General features: G+C 40.3%; 1 pseudogene; it reads left to right on the plus strand.

Annotated features, from left to right (window-relative positions):
- The first annotated feature begins 8216 nt into the window (after positions 1 to 8216).
- Positions 8217 to 8877, plus strand: LOC142461528 (DNA-directed RNA polymerase III subunit RPC7 pseudogene; annotated as a pseudogene).
- The last annotated feature ends 6865 nt before the right edge of the window (positions 8878 to 15742 follow it).

The raw sequence follows: 15742 nt of genomic DNA on the forward strand, positions 1-15742 counted from the left end.
ATTCCCCTTTGATCCTCCCGACCATGCCTCTCTGCCCAAAGTCCTGTCTGCCTCCCATTCCCCTTCTCTGTCTGCTCTGGCTTTCTCTTCTCCTCCCTACTATCTTCCTCCTGCCACATCTTTAACCCCTTGGATGCCTTCAGCCTCTTCTGTCCCACTGTCCTCTAATCTGCCATCTTCTTCATTGTCTTCTCCCTCTTCTGATCCACGAATTTCTGATCCCCCATCTTCCCCAAATCCCTGCCCCCTTCATCTTTGTCACCATCTTTCCGCCAACCTGGGCCATCTTCTGTGCCTCTGACCCCGCCCCTCTACTGTCATTATCTCCACCCTACACCTGTTCACGCTCAGCCTTTCTCTGCTCATAAGCCTCTTCTATATACCTGAAGATTCCACCTCCAGACCCTGCCCTGCTTCTCCCTGTCTGTGAGGTGGCAGGGTTGAGAGGATTAGTTAATGCATATATCCTGTTTCCTCATTCTGACTTCTCTCCTCTCAAGAAACATCTGGGAACCTAGTCCTTACCCAGACACTTATATTAAAGAATTCAAATATCTCACTACGTCTTACAACCTTACTTGGCATGATATTTATTATTCATACAACTACTTTACCCCCGAAGACAGGGACAGCGGCTGAGCCGAGCAGTGATGAGATTCAGGCCCAGGAGGAGAACAGAGCGGTGGGCTCCGATGCAGCTCCCAAGGAGACCCTGACAGGAGTAATCAACTCAGGCAGAGGGACTGCACTCTCTGAGACGACATGGATATGCATATTGTTGAGGGCTTAAAAAAGCAGCCAATTATGACAAGGTAAGAGAAATCTTTCAGAACCCCAAAGACACTCCTGCCCAGATTACATCTCACCTCTCTGAGGCTTTCCATAACTTCGCCAGGGTTGTTCCCTGAAGGCAGCTGACACCACTTTACCTCACTCACACTTTATCTCACCGTTAGTTTCCGACCTTAAGAAGAAGTTTAGAAAGCTTGAGGATTGGCCTCAAACTCCATAATGAGACCTCCTCAATGTGGCCTTTATGGTTTTCTGTAATAGGAAGGAACAGGCAAAATTAAATAAACTAGAAAGAGACAATGCCAACTATCAGATGCTGACCAATGCCTGAAGGTAAGCCACCGGACCCTGCTACAGATGTTCCCAAACAGAACAGTGGCCATGCCAATGCCCCAGTCCGCATCCCCCACTGAAGCCTTGCCCACACTTCAAGCAAGGAGGACGCTGGGAGTTGATTGTCCTCTCCACCAGAGTGGCAGGGGCCGTCTCTTCCATAACACTTCCAGAACTTCTGGCTCAAGATGCTTCCTTGCCAAGGCTTCTAGAAGACTGACAATGGCCAGGATCAATGGTCCCCATTGAGATCACCCATTTCAAGTCCAGGGTGACAATCATTGTCTCAGGTAAACCTCATTTGTTCTTTTTAGACACGCACGGGGGCCACTTATTCAACACTAACCAAATATTCAGGAAACACTTCTTCAGCACCCACCACTGTTGTCGGAAGCTCAGGTGTAGTCTCACAACCCTCGTTACACAAACACTGTATAAAGCGTAATTCTCCCACCCGATTCTGGGCATCCCAAAATGCCCAGCCCCCTACTGGGCAGAGATATTCTTACTCAATTGAAAACAATAATAACTTTTCACTTGCCAGGGGCTTCTTTGCATCCAAACTTGTTGCTTTTCTTACAAGCCACACCAGACACTTTTCGTGCCTCCATCCCCTCACCCCCAAATAACTTTTGTGTGTTGACATCTCCCACAAACTACTTTCCATTACCCCGTGCTCTAGGTAACCCACGCATTTGTATGTCATCCATCCTTCTGGTGGTAGGCCTCACCAACCCATTGACATCTGATTAAAAGACCCCCCAAAGTTTCCCAATGTTCCTCAATGACCTATAGCTCTCTGACACCTAACGGGCCTTAAACCCATCATATAGGTAAAACTGATGAAGCATAGAAAACAGACATTTTCTACAAACGCTGGGGGACTAATGACCTCTAGAATATGTTTCTAGCAATGATTGCAGTTATATTTGGATAATTATGCTTATTTGGCTTATGTTCCCATCTGCCCCTACTACAGATTGTAGACACGACTCAAACTGGCCCTGTCATATTTGTGAATGATGCTGTGTGGACTCCAGGCCCTTGGGGAAAGGGGATAGCCATGTGCCTTGAGGAAGAAGGCAAAAGATTTAATTTCATATTAAGCTTTGGGGTGTGTTACCTTTATGTGTGGGTACCAGCCCTAGCTGTCTATCTATTAACCCATAAGCTTGTAAGAGCTAGCTTACGTTTAACAATACTGACCATGGTTTCAACATGATAATAGAAGATACATTTACAGAACATGACAACTTCATTACTTTAGAGGGAAGAAGACGTGTGGAAACCTGTAAAATCATGGCGTATCAGCATTTTGAAGCCACTAGACTCAAGTGGCTCAAATGTCAGGGGCCACACGGAAAAGCTTTAAGAAATGACACTGTCATGACACTTGAGTGGAAAATTTCTAACAGATTTCTCTGAAGAATCTGATTTTGCATCATATGACTATATCAGTAATTGCAAACAACGTGAATCCCCGAATAGTATTGTTGCCACTGGGTCACAATAGATGGCGTGGGCTGAGGGAGGCCTTGCACCTCCTTGTCCTCAGTGGTTAAAACCCAAAACGGGACCTGAGCAGTGGGACCTATGGAAAATACTTCTTGCCACCAAACCTTTTATAGGATACACAGGAAACCTTACTGATACCGATCAGTCTGGTTCTATAGCAACCATAAACAAGATGTGGTGCGTAGCTCCCTGTGTAAAGATACCTCATACATTCGCTGTTTGAAACAACATAATAAATGAGACTATGTTCATTGCCACGTGACCTCATTGTAGACTGCATACTTTCCTTAACCGCACTCTCCTCATAAACCTCTCTGAAGGCAGTGTCCTCATCTTAAAGAGGCAGCTGGGAGTGTGGGTCCTGATTCAGATGAATGGCAGGCAGGAAAGCATCCTTAGTGTTGCAGATAATGTTGGAGATCTTAAAGAGACCTCGTTGATTCGTAGGTCTGCTCTTTGCAGCTCAGTCCAGTGGTGATTGGACTCACAGCGATTGCCACCACTGCTGCTGTGTCAGGAGCAGCACTGTAGGAATCTATCAAAATTGAGCATTTTGCTCAAAAGTGGCAATTGGTTTCACATCAATTATGGGCCATGCAGGCCAAAATAGAAGATAATTTAGAAGGAAAAGTGGCTGAATTGCAACAAACCATCAATTGATGTTAAATTGTGATTGGAATATTACTGATGTTTGTGTTACTCCTTATCCATATAATGCAACCATGCATGACTGGGCTTTAATTAGAAATCATTTGCAGGAATTTAAGGGAAATTTTTCTTTAGATGTAGTTCAGCTGAAATTAGAAATTTTCAATACATTTAAGGATGGGTTAAAATCATCCCCTAGCTCTTATGTAATTAAGCAATTTGTAGATGGCTTGGAGGGACTTAACCCATGTGCCTGGGTTCAAAGTATTGCACATTGTGTTCGTTCTAGCCAAACTGTATTACTCTCAGCCATAATATTTGCCCTTACCATCCATGCTGCTTCTATAGAAAGCTAAGGTGTATTTAAAAAGGTCATTTAGCCTCAGCAGCTCTTTTGAAAATTATGCATAAAACAAAATAGAGGAATGTGGGAAACTGAGGCTCAGGTCCAACCCTGACTAAAGCAGTTGGGAGACAGGACCCATATGGGAAAAACATCTTTGGCTCCTGGAAGTCTTGGGTCCCATGACTTCTGTCACTCCTGGGACCTCTTAGATAACTATGCATAACTCTGTGTTTTGGATCTTGTCTGTTCCACTGCTTCCAAAATTTTTGCAGGAGTGCTTGCACACCTTCACAACTCAAACCCACGTAGAGCTGTATGTGTCTTGGATCCAACCTCTAAAGTGCTCACTGGACCTAGCCTCGACAGGACAGTTATAGGTTTTCTCAGTCCCTATTCAGCAGAGGCAGCTACAGAAAACGAGACTTTTGGCCGTATTCCTTATTATCAAAAGGCAGAAGTAATGGATCCAGCTGAAGATAAAGCAGCATCTCGTCATTACAAGCATCTCCTTTCCATTCTTCTTGTTCATGAATTCTCTAACCCATCCCTTCCCGCATGCAAATGACCTTCTGTTTATATCAGAGGCTATGTCACCCCTGCTTCATTCAAACTTGCCAATCAGGACAATACATGATGCTTTCCAAACCAAATTCAGCAGTCTCCACCCCCAAAGTTTATCTACTCACGCCACCCTGGTGTCAAGGCCTCCCCATTCTCCCTACACTCTGGAGACGATCAGCAGGGTGTGCTTCCTGAATAGCCTCTACCTTGATACCCATACTCCACCTGCTCCCGTTTCCTATCAAGTCAGAATCTACTTGATGGCAGTGAGTTTAGTTTGTAATTGGATAAATCCATGGAAATCAAACTTTCTTCCATTGAGTCAGTGTTGACTCACAGCGACTCCCTGTGGGTTTCTGAGACTATAACTGTTTACCAGAGTAGAAAACCCAGTCTTTCTACTTCAGAGTTGCTGGTGGTTTTGAACTGCCAAACAGGAGGACAGGCCAATGTGAAATGACTACACCACCAGGGCTGGTAAATATATTCCTATCTGATAATAGGCTTCCCTTTGTTTTGTTAATCCAGCTAATCACTACATGGTATTTCATAAATCATCCACCTTTGAAATATCAAAGCATCAGTTTAAATACTGAAGCAAACCAACTAGAAAGGAAGATACAAACCACAATCATATCATCAACATATCCAGGATAGAACTGACAGGAGTCCAGGACTTCCTTTAGAGAACACACAGCGAGAACCTGCCCTGTGAGCTCTTGCCCTCGCTTTGCACTAGAGCCATCTTCATGTGTGAGAAAATAAGTTTATATTTCATATGGCCTCCTACATGTGCCTTTCTGATATACCAGCATGAAGAATCTGGGGAGAAATTGTGTCCTTTAAAATGTTGATAAACTTTTAAACAATGTCTTTGACATTTTTGCATTTATAATTTTGAAACCATATTTTATCTATATTTTTAATTTTTATTGAAGACTCTACTCACAAGGTGGTTTTATTTTCACTTTATTTTATTTTACTGTTTTTGTATTTTTGTTCTATTATACTACTTATATTTATTTTTAATTGTTTTATTGATATATGCTTCACAGAGTTATGCAATTATCACCCCAGTGAATTTCAGAGCATTTTCTTCTAACACCCATTGCTGCTATCTCCCCATTTCTCCCCAAACTTCCCTTACCATTGCCTTAGGTTATTATTAATTCAGTTACTGTCTCCAAAGATTTTCCTATCCTGGATTTAATACAGAGAACATAAAAGATGCAAGCAGGAAGAAAATGACCAAACAAATAAAAATCCACCACGATAATGACTAGATAGAACAGAGAAAAATCCTCAATTAAAAGGAAAGCAGAGAATATTAAAAAGTGAAACTTTAAAATCAGCCAAAAGGGGTATGAAATGATAAAGTACTACATTTAAACCTAACTGCAGCTGTCAAACTGGACTTGACAATGCATCCCGTCTAGTTGCTGGGCTATCACATCCTGTGCTAGGTTTCTGGTATGGTTCTCCCTGGTTCTCACCTCTGAAAGAATTCATGCGGCTGAAGAAGCACTTCTGTAATTCAAGTAACTATTATGAGGGAAAGGAAGTTTTGGGTAATACAGTCAGCTCATACACGCTATCCCAGGAAAGCTTGCGAGGCTTAATGGTGGGGCCATGGGAGGGTTCACAACCGAAATTGACCGCTTCGAGGGATTGAGGAAAACCACGTGGAATATGTCCTTTCAGAGGCCGCGGCGTAACCCAAAGAGGAATGGTGGAACTGGCACACAAAGCCAAGCTTGGGAGAGCGAGAGAGTCCTGAGAGGGCACACACATGCCCGCCGCCCACAGGAGAGAGATGCAGGCATCAGTCTGAGATATTTATCCCCTCCTATCCCCACTTGTGTGTAGGGGCGTGAGGGGGATGGAGTGGGAGCATGGGGGCGTGTTTAAGGGTATTGGTCATTCTTAGTGGCTGAGTCCAGGTGTATGTATGACATAATGTTGCTGGCATCTAGTGTGTGTGCCCAGGTTGACCTTTACCTGTGTCTAGGTAACCTTGGTCTGAGCATCCCCAGCTTTGGATTGTCCCCCTAGGAGTCTAATGTGTTCCTGATTTCTTTCCAACCTGCTATTGTGGCATGGCCAGCTCAGTTTTCTTTAGCCTAGGCATTTGGTGGAGACAACCACCTTTATCCCTAATCTTCCTACCTATCACTTGGACTAAGGTTATAGGGCATTAATCCAAGGTTTAATCCATTTGGGGACCCCACAAGTGGAGTTTGAGGTTCTCCTCTCATCCAGACTACATCCAGTTTGCTTTCTGCATCCTGGATTTTCACAATTTAAGCTCTAATACCAATCCCTTTATTGGATGTGGATTTCATTGTTTAAAATCCTTGGATCACACAGGCTGATGTGCTTCTGCCACGTGAACTTGGTTGACACCTCCCTTATATAGCACCTTCTTGTAAGACAAGCCATTAAAGTGCTAGAGGCTATTCTTTTTAAATGCTGGACACCATCCACTTGCTTCACCACACATTGCTATTTTATGTCTCTGGCTCTTTCTAGAGATATCATTAGCATTATTGACTTAGAGCATTAGAGATAATCTCCCTGTGGCATAAGGTAATTCTATTGATAGCGTCTTTTATGTAGTCAATGGTTTCATAAATTTAGCCAATGGTATAGAGTTTAAAATACTGTTGACAAAAGACATATATACAAATAATGGCTGGTTTTTCATACTGAAATACATGGATTATTGACTCGTACAGATTGATCTGGTATATGACACTATTTATACAGATAATGAGGGTCAGTGATAGGACAAAAATGTTCAAAAACACTCATTAACTTAGGCAGAACCATGGCCACCAGATTACTACAGGCCAGAAGAAATCACGAAGGGAAGTACAATTGTAAATATATGTTGGTTCAGGGCCACCACTCAATATTCACTCTCAAAGCAAGAGCTACAAAGCAAAGTCCCAAGGACCCCCATTTGTGTAATTTGGGAATATTAGTCATCTGCTCCTTCTCACACTAGTAAGTCTGTTACTAAATCTGTAACAGGTGAGTATGATTTAAAATATAGTTCTCCTAGTGGGGTTTCCACATCAAAGCCACCTTATATCGCCTATGAAGAATGTTGTGGATCATTAAAAGATCCAAAAAAACAATCTCAACAAAATTATGGTAATTACAATCCAACAAAATTTTATCATCATCATCATTCATGACTCAGTAGGATTCATTCCAGGTCTGAAAGAATGGTTCAACATTAGAAAAATAATCAGTGTAAACCATCACACAAACAAGAAAAATAATAACTACCTGATCATATCAAGAGATGAAGAATAAATATTTAACAATATCCAACAACGTTTTCTGATTAAAAATAAAACCACTCAAGAAAACAGGAATAAAAGGAAAATTAGTCAGCATAATAAGGGGCATAAAAAAAAATCTTGAGGCCAGTATCATGCTCAATGTGGAAAAATGGTAAACATTTCATTTGGAAATGGGGACAAAGGTTCCTCCATCATCTCTATTATTTAACATCAGACTGGAAGTTTTAGCCAGAATCATTAGACAACAGAAATTAATCAAGGAGATATAATTGGACAAAGAAGTGAAACTGTCACTCTTAGCAGAAAATATAATTTTATATAGAGAAAGACTGCACAACAAGACTGTTGAAAATAACTGAGATATTTGTGTAAGTAGCAGGATACAAGATTAGAAGCAGAAATTTTACCTGATTCTTATCTATCAGCAAAGAGAGCTGCAAAAAAAGGACATCAAGAAAACACTGGTATGCACAATAGTCATACAAAAGATGAAATACGTAGGATTAAACCTAAACAAGCAAACACAAGACCTGTAAAGAGAAAGAATACAGAATATTATTAAAAGAAATTAAAAGAGAGTAAACAGCTTCCGCTAGTACCCTTTGAATGCACACTCTCATTGCTGGTTATCAGTTCTTCAACATAGTTTTACCTAAACTGCAAGCCTTAGTGCAGAAAAGTTGCTCCCTTTCCTACTGGTACCCATTCCGATGGCAGGGAAGAGAGGAGTGGTGCATATGGCTCAAACCTTTAATACTCATGCAGTTGGATTTACCAGAGGTGAAAAGTTATCTGACATAATTCTGGAAGCACACCAATGTATCCCGATACAGATAATAAACCAGTGCCATTGAAAACAGGAGAAGGTGGGGAGTATATGCTGGCCCTAAAGCAGAAGCTGAGAGAAACAATGAAAAGAATGTTTAATTTAATAGAAACATTTTTAAAAAAACACGATATTGAAGAGTATAATAAAAACCAAGGGACAATATACAAAGAAGACTGGGTACTATATTGGTGGAGACTCCCATGGGAGGTGATGCTGGGGGTTGGGGGATGCATAAAAACACACCCCCGATCCAAAAATACAGCAAATTCCAGCAAAGGGAATTCAGTCACAAAAAGTATTAATGTATTGAAAAATATCGAGGAATTGGAAAAGAGAGGTGATGGTGAAAAATCAGATGAGGGATTTGAAGAGATAGAAGAAAGTTAAAGAAGGCAGGCAACAATGAAGAAGATGCTTTTGTAGAACATGAGCAAGATAAAGTGGAGCAAGAAGAGAAAAATGACTACATTCATTCTGACTTTGATGATGGACATTAATTTGTTGCAGACAGTGATGATAAGATGGATGAAGCAAACTATTAATAGTGACAAGGCTCAAAATATTTTAGGATGTAGATTTGGAATATTTGGACAGGCTTCTCTCCTTATTTTCTTAAAATACTTTTATTGGGGGCTCTTAGATCTCTTATCACAATCCATACCTTCATCCAATGTGTCAAGCACATTTGCACATATGCCACCATCATCAGTTTCAAAGCATTCTCTTCCCACTTGATCTCCTGATATCTGCTCCCCATTTCTTCTCTCACCATCCCCCACCCACCCTCTCTCACGAACCCTTAGCCAGTTATAGATTGTTTTTTCTTTTTCCATATCTTACATCATCCTCTGTCACCCCTCACCCACTTTCTCGTTATTTGTACACCTGGAAGGTGGTTCTCGTTGATCCTTGTGATCAGTTCCTCCTTTCTCCCCCTACCCTCACTTAACCCTCCTGGTATCTCTACTCTCTTTGTTAGCTCTGGGGGGTTTATCTATCCTGGATTCCCTGTGTAGTGGGCTCTAAGCTGTAGCAGTGTGCATGTTCCACAAAGAAGAAGAAAGTATTCTATTTTTGTTTCTTTGTATGTATGTATATGTAGATTTTACAACACCCAACATGAAAAAAGAAATCTAAATAAAATGAGCTAAGGACATGAATAGATAATTCACAATGTATGACACTCAAGTGTATACCAAATGCATGAAGAAATGCTCATTATCGTTGGCCAGCTGGTGTTGCAAATTAATAAAAGAGAGATGTCACCTTACACTCACAACAATAGCCTAATTCAAAACAACAGAGTACAACAAATGTGCACTGAATGTGGAGGGAGTGGAGAGATTAAAACTCTGACACACTGGTGGTGGACTTGTAAACATTTACAACCATTGTAGAAAGCAATATGGTGCTATTTAAAACAACTGGGAAGAGAAAAATCATATGGTATCTAAAACAATCTACCTATATCTTTGCTAGGCATATACTCTAAAGAAATAAGAGAAAGAACACAGATATATGCTTTTTCCATGTTCATTACAGCACAGTTTATAATAGCAGAAAGTTGGAAACAGCCCAAATTACCATGTAGTAGAAAAATGGATAAAGAAACATTGGTACATAAAACAGTACAATAATATACTTTCCTGAAAAACAGCGATGAAACCATGAAAGAGCTCATGATATGGATGAATCTGGAAACCATAATGCTTAGTGCAGTTAATCAATCACAAAAGGACAAATATGTAATGAGTACAACACTGCAAAGGAAAACACCAAGATGAAGGCAGGCTTCTGCTCTCAGGTCATGTCATCTTATGAACTGGTACCCACCTTCAATGATGTAGAGAGCCCACCTAGTGCACATGAAAGAAATGTCACCTCCTTTATATGTGCATCTTAAAAACCACTTTGACCAAGGTGACCTCACCTCAGCTGGGGTCAGTTTCTCAAGATGGGGACAGAAGGAGAAGACCACTCAGTTCCAACCATACAACATTGTGTTAAGGTTGCCCTAAATCAGCAGACCCTCCTGCTAGAACGGTAAGTGAGCCTTGCTAGAGATTCAACCCAAGATGTGGGAAGACAGACATGTATTTCTCTGAGAAGGTAATTACACTCTCTATTATGGATAAAAAGAGTAGACCAATGTCCCATTGGGAAAAAAGAGTTCAATAGAACCCACAGGGAGAATATGCCAGTGTTTTGACCCTAATTGGACACACTTGACTTCGTTTCAATCCAGCCTTTGCTGATCCAGGCCATGTGCTATACTGGCATGTTAATAACTCCTCTCTGTGGTGAGATTTGACCAAGTTATCAGAAGAAAACAGTCATAGGGAGGCCATCATTTTTAGTAAAGTGGAGGGGCAGAACGAAATAGGAAGGCCCACGGCAAGATGGATTGACACAGCGACTGTAACAATGGAATTGAATATAAAAGCAATTGTGAGATTATCACAAATGAGGCAGTGTCTCCTTCTGTTGTAATTAGGATCGCTATGTGTTGGAAATGACTCAACTGCACCGAACAGCAACCACATGTTTGTACTGAGGAGCCCTGGTGGCATAGTGTACTGCACATTGGATTGCTAACCACATATCAGCTGTTCAAAACCAACAGCTGCTCCTGGGGAGAAACGTGACTTCACCATGAGAGTGACAGGTGTGGAAACACACAGGGACAGGTCTACCCTGTGCTCTAGGGTCACTATGAGTCAGAATTCACTTGAGGGTAGTGAATTTGGTTTGGTTTATGGTTTTATTATTCAGTATATTATTAATGTTATAGTCTCTATGATTCATATATGTTAGCTACCGGAGTAATTTTGAACTATACTTTATAAAATTACCATAGAAAGGCTTAAATTTTCAGTGTGACATTTTTCTTCTAAAATCATTTTTAAAATTATAATTTTATTTAACAATAACTGCAAAAAAAAGGAAAATCCCTCTATCCCATGAATAAGGCAGTGTCTGATTCCAACTGTCTGCATTTTTTCTTTCTTATATTCTTGTGAGCTTAAATGTCAGTTTTAGGCAGTGAAACTATTTTGAAAGGCCAAACTTTGTCAGAATTTTGCAGGTGAGTCATTCCAGAACTGCACTATTAAAAATCTGGAAACTCATCAGCATAAAGACACAAATATAAGAAATTAACTGAAAATAGTCATACCCTCGATTTGAAGATTTTGACTAATATTATTCCAATGCTATAGAGTCCAGTTGATTCTAACATAAAGGAGCACTATTGAGCAGCAAAGAACTACCCCATGGGTTTCCAAGGCTGTAATCTTTACAGAAGCTAACTGAGATGACTTTCTTCCATAGAGCATCTGGTAGGTTTGAGCCAACATTTCAGTTACCAATTGAATGAAAGTTTGACATCTATACCACGAAAGCTCAAATTAAATTATACAAGAAATACTGCTGACTGACATTTACATAGTTAAACACAGGCATCAAAATTATATTAGTCTATTCTGAGGATCTTAATTCCTCGAATTAACTTTAGTTGAGAAGATGAAAACTCCATTTAATGTAGCAAGTCTTAAATTCAAGAGACCCTGGTAGAGTACTGGATTAGATACTGGGCTGAAAATTCCAAGGTTAGCAGTTGGAAACAATCCCTAAATTACTCTCAAAAACCCACATGAATAGTTCTTCCATATTGTCCTTTTGGGTTGTTATGAGTCAGAATTGACTGACAATGAGAGCATGAGAAATATATTAACAAGGAGCATTGGTGGCCTCTCCATTAAGCTTTGGAACGCTAACAGCAAGATGAGTTCTCATGGTTCAAATCCGCCAGGTTTCTGTTGGGGAAAGATGAGGCTGTGTGATCTGCTAAAGTATTACAGCCTTAGAAGCCCTATCTTGAGTCTGTATGAATTGGAGTCTACTTAATGGCTGTGGGGTTGATTTTGGTATTAATGTACTCAAGTATCCACATAAGAAAAAAATGTTTAAGTCTTAAGGACATATAAATGTATGATTCTATAGAGAAGGTTTATGTATTAGAAGGAATAGTGGTGAAAAATCGAATTTGGGATTCACCAGTCTTTTATTGGGCTCAGCATTCACTAGCTATGTAATATAAGAAGTTAATGTATCTTTTCCAGTTACGATTATAAAATCAACTATTCTATTGGTACTTGCATAGACTAAAATTAGATTATAAAAGCTCTTCCATACCTGAAACCTGTGAGAATTAAAGAAGATACACACTCATTAGAAAGTGGTAAATTTTATTGGAGACATGGATACACAGGTCTGCCTAGAGTCACTTTAGAGAAAGCACTTCATTCCATCATTCAACCTTGTAATTATAGGGGATTCCTGGTGTATTTGGGTTCCTCACATGTAAAGGTAGATGATACAATTAACATTATTAATCAATTTGAAATGGTCAAAACATTTTACATTTATTCCTCCTTCACAAGAAGTATGTTAAAATTGAATTTTTCTTCATATACCAAAACTGACAGGTGTTTTTTTTGTTTTTGTTTTTTTGTTACCTTCCCCATTTGTTAATCATTTTATCAGGGGCTCATACAACCCTTATCACAATCCGTACATACATCAATTGTATAAGGCACATTTGTACATTCATTCCCCTCATCATTCTCAAAACATTTACTCTCCACATAAGCCCCTGGCATCAGCTCCTCATTTTCCCCCTCACTCCCCACTCCTCCCTTCCTCAGGAATCCTTGATAATTTATAAACTATTATTTTGCCATATCTTACACTGTCTGATGTATCCCTTCACCCACTTTTCTGTTGTCTATCCCCCAGGGAGGAGGCTATATATAGATCCCTGTGATCAGTTTCCCTTTTCACCCCATCCTCTCTCCACCCAAACGGTATCGCTACTCTCACCACTGGTCCTGAAGGTATCATGTGTTCTTGATTACCTGTGTTTCAAGTTCCTATCTGTACCAGTACACATCCTCTGGTCTACCCAGATTTGTATGGTAGAATTGGGTTCATGATACTACGGGGGAGACGGGTATTTAAGTACTAGAGGAAAGTTGTATGTTTCATTGTTGCTACACTGCAACCTGACTCTCTCATCTCCTCCCTGTGACCTTTCTGTTAGGGGATGTCCAGTTGCCTACAAATGGGCTTTGGGGCCCCACTCCGCACATCCCCGCATTCAATAATATGATACTTTGTTCTTTGATGCCTGATACCTGATCCCTTAGACAGCTTGTGTTCACACAGGCTGGTGTGCTTCTTCCATGTGGGCCCTGTTCCCTCTCAGCTAGATGGCCACTTGTTTACCTTCAAGCCTTTAAGAACGTGGATGCTATATCTTTTGATAGCCGGGCACCATCAGCTTTCTTTATCACATTGGCTTATGCACCCCATCTGTCTTCAGCAACTGTGTTGGGTTAGCATCATGAAATGCAATTTAATAGAACAAAATATTCTTGCATTAAGGGAGTACTTCAAAACGGGTAGTTTTATAAAGGAAATAGGTTAGTAGAGCAAAACTAGTCCATATTCAAAGAAGAACCAGTATATTGGAGGGTTATGGTTGAGCTGCTAATTGCAAGGTCAGCATTTTGAGAATGATGAGGCTTTCAACCCCCATAGTTATAGTCTCAGAAACCCATATATGTAGTATCATTCTGCCACAAGGGTCTCTATGAGTTAGAGTTGACGCAATGGCAGTGAAAGTGAATTTTTATGTCGCAGGTGATATAACTGCTGTGGTTTGTGCCAGCTGTTGATTACTCTTGTCCAACACATAGCAACCCTATATACAACAGAATGAAATATTGTCTAACCCTGTTCCATTCTCACAATGAGGATGATATGCTGGTGCAGCCGTTGTGTCAACACATTTCATTGAGAGTCTTCCTCTTTTTTGATGACTTCCTACCTTACCAATATGATGTCCTTTTCTAGAGACTGTTTTGAGGATATAGTTTTGTACTTAGGTAATGAATTATGCAAGCTTTTCTTCCTTGCAAGGTTAATGTTTTCTACCATTTGTCTTTTTTAGGTGGACTTTGTTATGAAGTATACAAGACCTTTTGGGATTCAAGGCATTTTCATTGTAAGGTGAGATTGCTTAGTATAGCTTTTTTTGGTTTATAGCTTTGGTAACTCCCATCCAGTCAATTACTAGGGGGTAGCATGCCAATAAGGATTAGAAGATTCTAACTCAGGCATTCAGGAGCAGGGGTTGCATAGTGGTTACACATTGGGCTGCTATCCTCAAGGTCAGCAGTTCAAAATCTTCAACCCTTCTATGGTAGAAGGATGGGGTTTTCTACTTCTATAAAGTGTTACAGTCTTGGAAACTCACAGGGGCAGTTCTAGTCTTCCTATAGGCTCAGTTGATGGCAGTGAGTGAGTTATCTCAGAAACGGGAGCAGAGGATGCCACGAGCAAAGCCCATCAGGTGGCAGGGGCAGCAGAGGCACCAGAGAAGAAAGCAGCCAGATCACAAGAGCAGAAGGGACACATTTAGGGAGTGAAATCAAGTGACATAAGAGTGGTGTTCTTCCGGGCCTGTCAAGAGACAGTGTGACTGAAGTGCTGAACACTGGGGAAAGATATGGCTGCTAGCACGGCTGAGTAGAGGGGCTGCTTTGGCCAAGGTGTTATATCCTTAATGCTTTCTGACGCTGACTTGGGATAATGTGTTCACTTCACTAAAAATAAGCTCCCCTTATCATGATCACTGTCTGTGAGTTGTGTGTGACCACTGAAATGGATTATTGAACCCAGCAGAGAAGTAAATTGCCAAGAAGGGAAGATTGGTATCAGAATAACTTAAAAAAGATCCGAGTGGAGGGGTGTCTGAATTCTGCCTCTGCCTATTGGCCTTGGGCAGGTCTGAAGTTGGTCTCCTTCCCCATTGAGAGAAACTCAGACATCGTGACCGTCACACCATTTTCTCAATACTAAAAGGGGGGCATAATTAGTGTCTCCAATTACTCTAATGAACACACGATGATGACTGAGAAAATCTAACCTGACCTCAGAATCTGGTCCTGATTTAGAAACTCTTAGTAAGTAGTATTAGATACAGTATTAAAAAATTACATTGAGTTCAGCTATGCATGGTTTGTCAGAAATAGCATACTTATTTTTATTTTATTTCCCATTTAAAAATCAGCCTAGATGTCTTTTTTAGATTAATTTTACTAGATTTCAGTTTTGAGTTAATTTTACTCCCCTTATATTACAACTGTATTTTTGGATGTAACTGTTTTGATAATAGTAAATTTTGCAATGGTGAGAAATTTTTTGGTCTAATTTTAAACATCATATCCATAATCTATGATTTTTTATATTTCTTCTTTTCTCAGATATCAGTTTCTATGGGATGCAATCAAGGAATCTGGCTCCTACTTAAAACCAATTCATGATATGTATAGAGCTTACCAT

Source organism: Tenrec ecaudatus, chromosome 11 (genome assembly GCF_050624435.1).
Source record: "Tenrec ecaudatus isolate mTenEca1 chromosome 11, mTenEca1.hap1, whole genome shotgun sequence".
Taxonomy (NCBI): Eukaryota; Metazoa; Chordata; class Mammalia; order Afrosoricida; family Tenrecidae; genus Tenrec; species Tenrec ecaudatus.